The sequence below is a fragment of the Octopus sinensis genome, linkage group LG4 (assembly GCF_006345805.1).
Source record: "Octopus sinensis linkage group LG4, ASM634580v1, whole genome shotgun sequence".
Taxonomy (NCBI): Eukaryota; Metazoa; Mollusca; class Cephalopoda; order Octopoda; family Octopodidae; genus Octopus; species Octopus sinensis.
The window spans coordinates 149325451-149335852 of NC_043000.1; the positions used below are offsets into that span (position 1 = coordinate 149325451).

Below are 10402 nucleotides of genomic sequence, written 5' to 3' on the forward strand. Positions count from 1 at the left end.
CAAGGAAGGTAAGTAAATTATTGCAGTCAAAGATGAATTCCAAAAATCTTATTGAAGCAATAAATTCAACTTTAGAGAACCATTGAAGACGTACGTGGAACAAAATCCTGGGCTTAGTTAAAAAGGGGCAATTAAAAAAAGAAACAGAGAACCTAATAATCGGATATGGAGTTGAAACTATAGACAGGACCAGAAACGATATAAATGAACTTGAGAGAAAAACTAGGAAGTTGTTGACGATGTATGGAGCCCACCATCCGAACCTGATATCAACCGGCTGTACTTGAGGAGAGACCAGGCTGAAAGAGGCGAAATAGCAGTAGAATAATGTGTATAGATTAGAAGAAGTCTAGTAGAGTATTTACAGAATAGGACAGAACAACTACTAAAAACAGTTAATAAAGAACAGGTGATGAAGCGCATAGTAGGGGAAAAGGACAAGAATGAAATACAAAGAGAACACGTCAGACATCGAAGAGAACCATCTGCATGGCCAACTTTAGAGAACCATTGAAGACGTACGTGGAACAAAATCCTGGGCTTAGTTAAAAAGAGGCAATTAAAAAAGAAACAGGGAACCTAATAATTGTAGCAGCCTAAGATCAAGCGATAAAGATAAACAACTTGAGAAAAAATATATATGGAGAGAATGTGTCACAAAAATGTAGAACCTGTAGAACTTGGAACGAGACAGTGATACACATTGTGGAAGAATGCCCCAAGTAGGCACAAGAAGAATATAAGAAATATGGAGACATGACCAGGTTGTAATAGTTATACACTGGAATCTGTGCCAGAAATGGGGATTTGATGCTGGAAACACATGGTACAGTCGAAAGAATACTAGAGTTGGAGAAACGTAATATTTTGTGGGTCTTTCCTATTCAAACGGAATAGTTAGAAAATAATAGAGCAGATATAACAATTATAGATAAGGAAAATCGAAATTGTTTACTTATCGACCCATCATGCCCGTTTGATTCCAGGATAGTAAAGAAAGAGGAAGCAAAAACAAAGAAAATACAATCCCTTAAAATTTGAAACAGGGAAAATTTGGAGCGTGAGAACAGTAAAGGTCATGCCTATAATAATTGGTGCGCTGGGAACAGTAGGCCAAGATGTAGACAAATAGCTGAAGGAGATTGAAATAGAATGCCCGGTAGAGCTCCTACAGAAAGTTTGTCTCTCAGGGACAGCAAGTGTTATCAGAAGGGTTCTAAGCACTTGAAAGACTACAGAAAAATTGTGGATACCTAAGGTTAGAGGTAGTAACACGCTACCCACATAAATCCTACCATGAATAAGAACAAAGCTGAGCCAAACCAAAATAATAATGATAACAACAACAACAACAGCAACAATAATAATAATAATAATAATAATAATAATAATAATAATAATTGGAAGTGTTATCATGTACATTGTTTTGTCTTGGTATAAAAGATGGGCTACAGCAAATATTCTGCTCAATACCACAGATTTGCTTGTCAGTTGTTTGACCTTAACCAGTGAGCATGTCCCTTCGTGGCTGACAATATGTGCATCTCTGATCACGAGCAGAAGTAGTGGGGGAGCATCATAGCCATGTGTTGAGAGGGATTCTTTGGGGTTTGAATAGTTCACCTCTGGAAACATGGGTGGTTCTTTCAACATCCTTAAACAACCCTTATTCAGGGACCGTTTGAGCGGGATGGGCTACTCAATCTGAAGAAAATTCTAACTGGGCCCCACTGCAAGGTCATGTGCTGTTTATCTTGATATGAGATCACCATGTCGCGCACATATGGTTGTGATGCATGTGCCTGGTGTACCTTTATCAGACGGGTAGTCATGATGGGTATATTGGGCTTCGTATATTTTACCCCAGTGTCACTTTGATGGCATGCACTGCTCTCTCACTCAATAATAATAATAATAATAATAATAATAATAATAAACTAGCAGTACCCGTGGAAATTCCACGATAAGTGCAAAATTATTTAAAAGGTTTAAGTATATATAGGTTTACATAGGTCCATAAAAATTATCGTTCCTTTATAAATTGTATATTCTGCAGTATTTTCATTTAAAATCACCATCCAGTTGATCTGGATAAGGCTGTGTAGCGGATGCTTAGTGAAATTCTCTCTCTCTCTCTCTCTCTCTGTAATATATAACATAAATACGGACGTAGTAGATAACAGCTAGTCTTCGGCCGCTTGGACCCTGTTGTGTCCACTACTCTGATTGGTTGGTATTGGCGCAGTTTGTCTCTTGCTTTATTACGCGCCAATATAAAACCCAACCAATCTCAGCCTTCTGATAAGGTCATATGAGACAGTCTCTTCTGGATCTCCGTTTTCGCCGGTTAATCCCTATAAAAAGCTAGTTTTCAACACCGTATTTCGTCTTTCGGTTCTAGACCTTCTAAGGTCTAACCACTGACCACAGAGCACACAACCAGTTCCAGCGACAGACAACACCAGCAGCATCAAGACATCCATCTCCGTCGCCTTCGTCTTCTTAAAGACGCCAACCACATCTCTAGGTACACAGCAACCGTCGCCAGGTTCTGTCTCTACACTGTTTGTGAATTATTTCACCATTGTTAACAGCAAATGCAACCTGCGAGATCTTCCTGTATCAAGTGACCAGCAGCGGCATCGTAGCCACAACTTCTTACACGACATGTGCTTCAACCGGCTCCGCTTCTTCGCCACAACTTCTTGTTACAGCATTTCAGCTATTGTGTACCTTACTACGAACTGGTATTTATCATCATTGAGTGTGAACAATCTTCTAACGTCCTGTTATAGACTCTTTCCATGCTCTGTATTTTATCTCACACGCATACACCCTTGTTTGTACACACATATACATTATGTATGCATGACAGCCTGTCTATTGTTATTATTATATATGTACATATGTCGCACACAAAGAAACACACACATGTTAACACCTAAATAAAATCTTCTCTTAAACCTTATATCGGTTGTGTCTTTCTTTTCCTTCTGGCACTCATACTCATTTATTGTAAGCGACCGTGCGGAATGCTCACAACCGCCATATTCCTACCGCTCTATGCCACGCTGGTGAGACCCATATTGGAGTACGGGATTCAAGCCTCTTCTCCTTATCTCCTCAAAGACATACAGCATCTCGAAAGATAGGTGAAAATCCGCGAAGTAGAAACAGTGCTGTATATTTTAAAAATTATTTTTATAATTTGGATATATTTATTTTATCATGAATGCAAACCAAACCGCGGAGAAATCAACGTAAGCTTAAATAATAAGTCGTGATAGATGAACTGCGATATAGCGAGGGATGACTGTATATATATATATATATGTTAACTATGCAATACAAAGTTGCTAATCTTTTACCTGATATCTCTCTCTATATAAACGGCAGTTTGTCTGTGCGTTTTCTGTGTGTCTGTTTTCTCGTACCCTCACCCTGACCACGGCTTTCAACCGATTCTGATGAAACTTGACACACACATAGCCCAATGTCATAATTCAAAACTAACGCAGCGAAAATTTTGAAAAGTTCCCCCAGTTCTGAAAAAAATCGATAAATTCGACATGGGGTCGAGAATCAGAAACCCAAACCACAGACCGTCTAGGGGACGCAACTCCACCTTTTTTAACTCTCAAAAAAAATTTACCATCATTTTTTTTCCATTTTTTTGCTATTTTTTGGCTATAACTCTCTAAAAATGCTTTATAGTTATTTCCCTTACAAACCTGAGCAACGCCGGGCGATACTGCTAGTAAGTATATAAAGACTGGTTTGTTACCGTTTGAAATCCAGCGGTTCAAAGACTAGCGGTTTGATGCTCAATAACTTTAATTTGTGAGCGCAAAGATAAACAAATTCGTTTACACTTAACTAGAAATAATTGTGTTTGCAGCTTGAGCGGATTAGCGTGATATTGATTGTTAAAGATATCTATCCTTAAAAATGTGTCAAAGATTACTTAAAGCCAGATAGATGCATTAAACGATTTCTTTTGTCCCACCTGCAGTGTTTCACTACAGAAAAAAGCGAGGTTTACACAATTCGATATTGTTGATTTTTATGCCTCTATCTCTAAAGAACTGCTAGATAAAGCCCTCATCTTCGCTAGTGACTTCATAGAAATTAGTACCAATGATAAGGAAATAATCTTCCATGCTAGAAAGACCTTACTTTTCAGTGAGGACGCAAAGTGGGTAAAAAACACCGACACAGAGGACGCTTTCGATGTGAGCATGGGTTCATATGATGGGGCAGGCATCTGTGATCTAATTGGACTTTTTCTCCTAGATACCTTAGGTAAGACATTCCCTAACGTACATTTCGCCATCTACAAAGATGATGCCCTCGCCTTAACAGCTAATACAAATGGACCAGCACAAGATCGTTTTAGGAAGGATATTATCCAGTTAATGAAGGACTTCGGACTTAGTATAACTATAGATACTAACTTGATGGTTGTCAATTTCTTAGACGTTTCCTTAGATCTTAATAAGAATATTTATAAGCCTTATAGGAAGCCCAATGATAGACTAAGTTATATTAATGTAGGTTCATGCCATCCCCCTATAGTATTCAAAAATTTAGTTAAAAATATTAGTAAGAGGATTTCTAGCCTCTCATCTGATGAGGACATCTTCTATAGCGTTGCCCCAGTTTATAATAAGGCTTTAAAAGATAGTGGTTTTAGCGATAAAATAAAATATACACCTATCACTAGCCCAACAGTAAAGAAAAGGAATAATAGAAATAGGAAGGTCATCTGGTTTACGCCCCCTTACTCACCCGAGGTGGCCTTCAATATAGGTAAATATTTCCTAGCACTGATAGATAGACATTTTCCAGTTAACCATACTTATAGGAAACTCTTCAATAGACACAATTTAAAAATTAGTTTTAGTTCAACTACCAATTTTAAAAACATAATCAAACATAACATACAAAACACACAAGAAGAAAACAGCTGTTCATGCAGGAATAAAGAATTGTGTCCGCTAAATGGAGCTTGCATGTCCAAGACCATCATATATGAAGCTACCGTAAACTCTATAACCACCAAAGACACCGTTTCGACGAAGAAATATGTGGGCCTTACAGAGGGTAATTTCAAGGCCAGGTTCAATAACCACACTTTGAGCTTTAGGCACTGGAACAAAAGAAAAGCGACACAATTGTCTAATCATATTTGGTCTTTAAGAGATAAAGGTGTCGATTATAACATACAATGGAAGATTTTGGCCAGATGTAAGCCCTATACTAACGGCAGCGGAAGGTGCGGTGTATGCGACATGGAGAGATGGCTTATCTGGAAAAGCAGCTTAGACCCTACTACATGTCTAAATACAAGGACAGAGCTTTTCGGATCATGCCCACATGTGACTAAGTTTCTGTTACGTTTTTGGTCCCCTAAAGAAAACAGATAGAACATACTTTCTATGTTATGTCCCAAGAAGAATTTATATATTTTTATATATTTTTATATATTTTTATGTATTTTTATATAATTTTTATGACGAAAAATGCGAGCGATGTATAAGTACGCAGGCAAGCAGAGTTATAACAGAGTAATTTCCCTTTATTTAACGGTATTTTTTCATAACGTTTTCAAATAGCCAGATAACCGAAGAGATGGTGTTGTGGATTTCCACTTCGGCATCTGAAACTCAGAGTTTTATCTTGACTACCGAGTAATGTAACATATTGTATAGATAAATTTCCTCTATTTACATAATATTGAGGTCTCTTTCTTTCTTTTGTTATCTTACCGTTTTATCAATATATATATATATATATATAAAAAAAAGACTCCGCCTTTTATATATATATATATATATATATATATATGCAACAATTGACTTTCATCAATTATTATGTTTTAATTCAATACAAACAGACTGTATCCTATCTAACAGTTGTTTCTACTTCCAATGTTATATGGTATTGCCATTGATATTTTAAAGATAATATTCATCATATTTGGTAATAAATCCGATCTTGAACATGGAGCTTAATCAAAGTGAAGAAAAGTATATACATAAAAGAAAAGGGCTCTTCTTCTTTTCTTTTATGTATGTATTTTTCTTCACTCTGATGAAGCTCCATGTTCCAGATTGGATTTATTACCAAATACAATGCATATATGTTTGTATGTATGTATGTATGTATGTATGTATGTATGTATGTATGTATGTATGTATGTATTATGTATGTATGTATGTATGTATGTATGCATGCATGTATGTATATATATATATATATATATATATATATATATATATATATATATATAACGGGAAGCTTTATGAAAATAAACAAAAGACGAAGGCAGGTGGAGTACAAACAAACAATTGTATTAGTATGGCGCTCAGGAATATAAATAAAACAAGTCTTTTACGTTTCGAGCCTACGCTCTTCAACAGAAAGATACACAGAAAAGAAACACGGAGAGAAAAAAAAATACGTGTGTGTGTGTGTGTGTGTGTGTGTGTGTGTGTGTGTGTGTGCGTATGTATATATATACATGTATGTACTCTCTTCTATTTTTTGATTATTATAAATCTTCCACTGAGGAGGGAACCGGTTTCTAACAAAGATACAAGGCTCCATCATTGGGGTGTAGTTAACACAGACAAATTCACATTTGGAACTTGAGAACAGTTTAGCACTTGTAATTGCACTTGTAATGTACGAATCAGCTGGTCAGTTTCTCTCTCTGAAAATCACAGTTTATCCATATTCTCTTTTTAGCATGTATTAACAAAACCCAGTGTTCCAATTATTATTGGTATGAATCTGAATTCATAGTCTGGATATAGAAGCTGGAGGTTTTGAATCAGTTGTTCAAAGATATCCTCTTTTTCTTTGATTTTCAAAGAGATATTTATATCTGCAGTGAGCTGACATCCATCCTAAATATCAATATCCGGCCTGTTATGTTAAAATTTGACAAGTTTGAATGGGAATATTCTACCAGTATTCCTTGAAATGGTGTTTATGAATGTATTTCATAACAGGACAGTCTTATTTTGCTGATGGCATTGTAAATTGTTTTAGCAACAACATTGTGCCGCATAGGGAGGTAGTACTGTGACGACATTTTTGTGTAGCTGCTAACCACATGCGTGATGTCTTCCACAGAAACATGACATAGCCTACACATGCGGTCAGCCTTGGGATTACAAGAGCGTCACCGTCTCTTGTTCACCAGGTACTTTGTGGCAATCTCCTGTTCCTGGATTGCAAACGTATAGCCTTCAAAGTGTGATGTAATGTTGTGGTCTTGTGTCCAAGAGAGGATGCGCTTCGTGGCAATTCTTCTGTCTTCAAGCTTCTGGGCAACATACCCATGCATAGTGTTTTTTATGTGTGCTGACTGGTTTCCATCTAGGTCTTCTCTCAGGAAACAGAGCCCAGCTGTTTTGGGGCTGTATAGGAGATCATCAGGAAGAGAGTGTTTCTTGAGGAGTTTACAGCCAACTTGTACAATATTGCTCGCTTCACTTTTCACCACTGCATTTATATACTTATTTTTCTGCTGTTGTTTAGCAGGTGTTGCCTGAGTGATACCTTATGGCATCCGAAGGCCGTCTGCTCTGATCTTAGGCCTCTACCATTTCCATTTCTTCTTAGGTAGAGCCTGTCAACATCACTGTTTCTGTGGAATTTCCCAGTTGTTACCAAGATTTTGCTGGTTTTTGATATATATGGAGTGGATTTCCTCTACAGAGCAACCAAGTATCCCAAATGTTGGGATCAACGCTAGTACTGCAAATACATTGTATGTATGTATGTATGTATGTATGTATGTATGTATGTATCTATGTATGTATGTATGGATCTGAAGGCGCAGTGTATGGGGCTCAATCATGAGGTAGTAAGTTCGATTCCCAGACGGGGCTGTGTGAGCAAGTCACTTTATTTCACGTTACTCCAGTTCAATCAGTTATAGAAATGAGTTGTGACGTATCGGCCTCTGCCTTCCATTTGGATATCATCGGTGGCGCGGAAAGGGGAGACTGGTATGCATGGATGACTGCTGTCTTCCGTGAACAATCTTGCCCGGACTTGTGCCTCGGAAGAGAACTTTCAAGGTGCAATCCTATGGTCATTCATGGCTAAAGGGGGTTCCTACCCCTTTTTATGTGTGTGTCTGTCTGTCTGTATGTATTTCTTTACTACCCACAAGGGGCTAAACATAGAGGGGGCAAACAAGGACAGATAAAGGGATTAAGTCGAATACATCGACCCCAGTTCGAAACAGGTACTTTATTTATCGACCCCGAAAGGATGAAAGGCAAAGTCGACCTCGGCGGAATTTGAACTCAGAACTCTGTCTGTATGTATGTATGTATGTAGAAAAATACAAACTGGGACAAGAACGTGAAACATTTAGAAGACGATACAAAAAACACGGACGGGACATTCGAAGCCTTCAATCTTCAGTCAAGAACCGGATCATCCTCTCAATTTCGAACCGAAATTGCGAGGATGATCCGCTTCTTGACTGAAGATTGAAGGCTCTGAATGTCCCGTCCGTGTTTTTTTGTATCGTCTTCTAAATGTTTTACGTTCTTGTCCCAATTTGTATTTTTCTACATATAATATATATAGCGACGCCCGTACCCTCTTTGGCCTTGTATGTATGTATGTATGTATGTATGTATGTATGTATGTATGTATGTATGTATGTATGTATAAATATGGCCGGTCTATGGGGTTTGGCTTTAGAGTATTTCTTCATACTCCAAAACCCATTGGTCAATGGTCTCTCTAACTAGTGGACGTCTCATCAGACTCTAAAAGCCGAAGCTTCGACTTCAGAGTCTGACGAGACATCCACGAGGCTAAAGCCTTTCTGGATGTGAAACCAGTGGTCACTCCATGACTGGATATAGATTCAATTACTTTTGATACATTACTACTCTATAAACACACAAGAACACACGCCATTGTTACTTCTATATAATTGTTTCTCATTTAGACACATGGCTAACTTTTTTGAAAGGAGTTGGGTTAGTTGCTACCGTCAACTCCTGTATCTGGTTGATACTTTATTTTATCAACCTCGGAAGTAATGAAAGATAAAGTTGTTTTCGGTTCGATTCGAGCTCGGGAGGTAAAGTGCCGGAAGAAACACCGCAAGGTAAATTGCATTATTTCTATATTTAAAGACTTGTCCAAAAATATATTCTGTTATAGACCAGAGGGAGAGCGAGAGAGAGAGAGGGCATCCGAGTTGTGATTTCGACTTAGTTTGGCATATTCAGACCCGGTGCAATCATAACCATAGACGCTCTTTCTGTCAAATTATCACATATAGAGCTGTTATTTCAGAGAAAAGCGAAATAACTAAAATATACATTGTTACATATAAATTATGAATTTATTATGTTCTCTGGTGCATTACGTACAGTTTTCATACATAACTCAAATGAAATACACGCGAGCGCGCACGAACACGCACACACACACACACACAAAGCATATGTATATAAATATAATAAACGATTTTTACGTATATCATATTAAATGCCTGTACTAATTTAAATAGTTCCTGTAAACAATTTGTTATTTACTAATTTATTATTTCAAACCTAATATTTATTCAACTTGAAAATAATTTTATGAATTTCAAAATAACAGTTTTTGAAATTATTTCCTTCTTTTCGAATATTTTTGATTAACGAGTAAGATAGCGGAAGATATGTTTCTGTCTTCAAAAAAATTTTCCAATTATATTTATTCTTCCTCCTGTCTATATGTACTCTTATAATTTCGCATGATAAATTTAAAAACATTCCGAGTACCATTCCTCTTTTTCTATGCGTACCAATTCCTTTGTCGCGTTTATTGTCCCTACTCTATTTTTCGATTTATTTTCCTTCTCTTTCTTAACGTTACGCTCAAAACCTCCTTGCCAATTTTCGCTTGCCTGTCGGAATAATGTGCAGATATGTAATATTGCACTGCACAAGAAAAGAGAACTACAGTCGAATAAGAGCGTGTGAAAAATAAAACCATAATAGATGGGAAAAAAGAAAAAGAAAAGAAAGGAAAGATAAGTAAAAAACAAAACAACCAACCAATTCATTTAGGAGGATACATATGTATATATATTGGTACGCATTTACGAATATGAAACACATTTCTTAGAATCTGGATACGTATCGAGCACCGGGCTGGTATGTTACGACTCTATTCAAAATATCACCATTCACTATTCTCTATTTCACACAAATGCACGAAATTAATACTATTTCACATTTTAAACATTCATCATTTTCCCAAATAATCATCTTGTTCTTCCTGCCGTTTCTCTACACGCAAATTTTTGAAAATGTATCATATTGATAAAGGCATTGCATTAATCATATTTGTTAACAGATTGGACGTTCGTGGT

General features: G+C 36.9%; 1 protein-coding gene across 3 annotated transcripts in view; it reads left to right on the forward strand.

Annotated features, from left to right (window-relative positions):
- Positions 1 to 9817: 9817 nt before the first annotated feature.
- LOC115210986 overlaps positions 9818 to 10402 on the forward strand; it is a 66996-nt gene continuing 66411 nt past the window's right edge. Inside the window, exon 1 of one of the 3 annotated variants that reach the window (XM_036502561.1) lies at positions 9818 to 10184. The gene's annotated coding sequence lies outside the window, so the exon portion shown is untranslated. The remainder of the gene's footprint in view (positions 10185 to 10402) is intronic. The other 2 variants (XM_036502559.1, XM_036502560.1) reach the window with 2 other exon arrangements.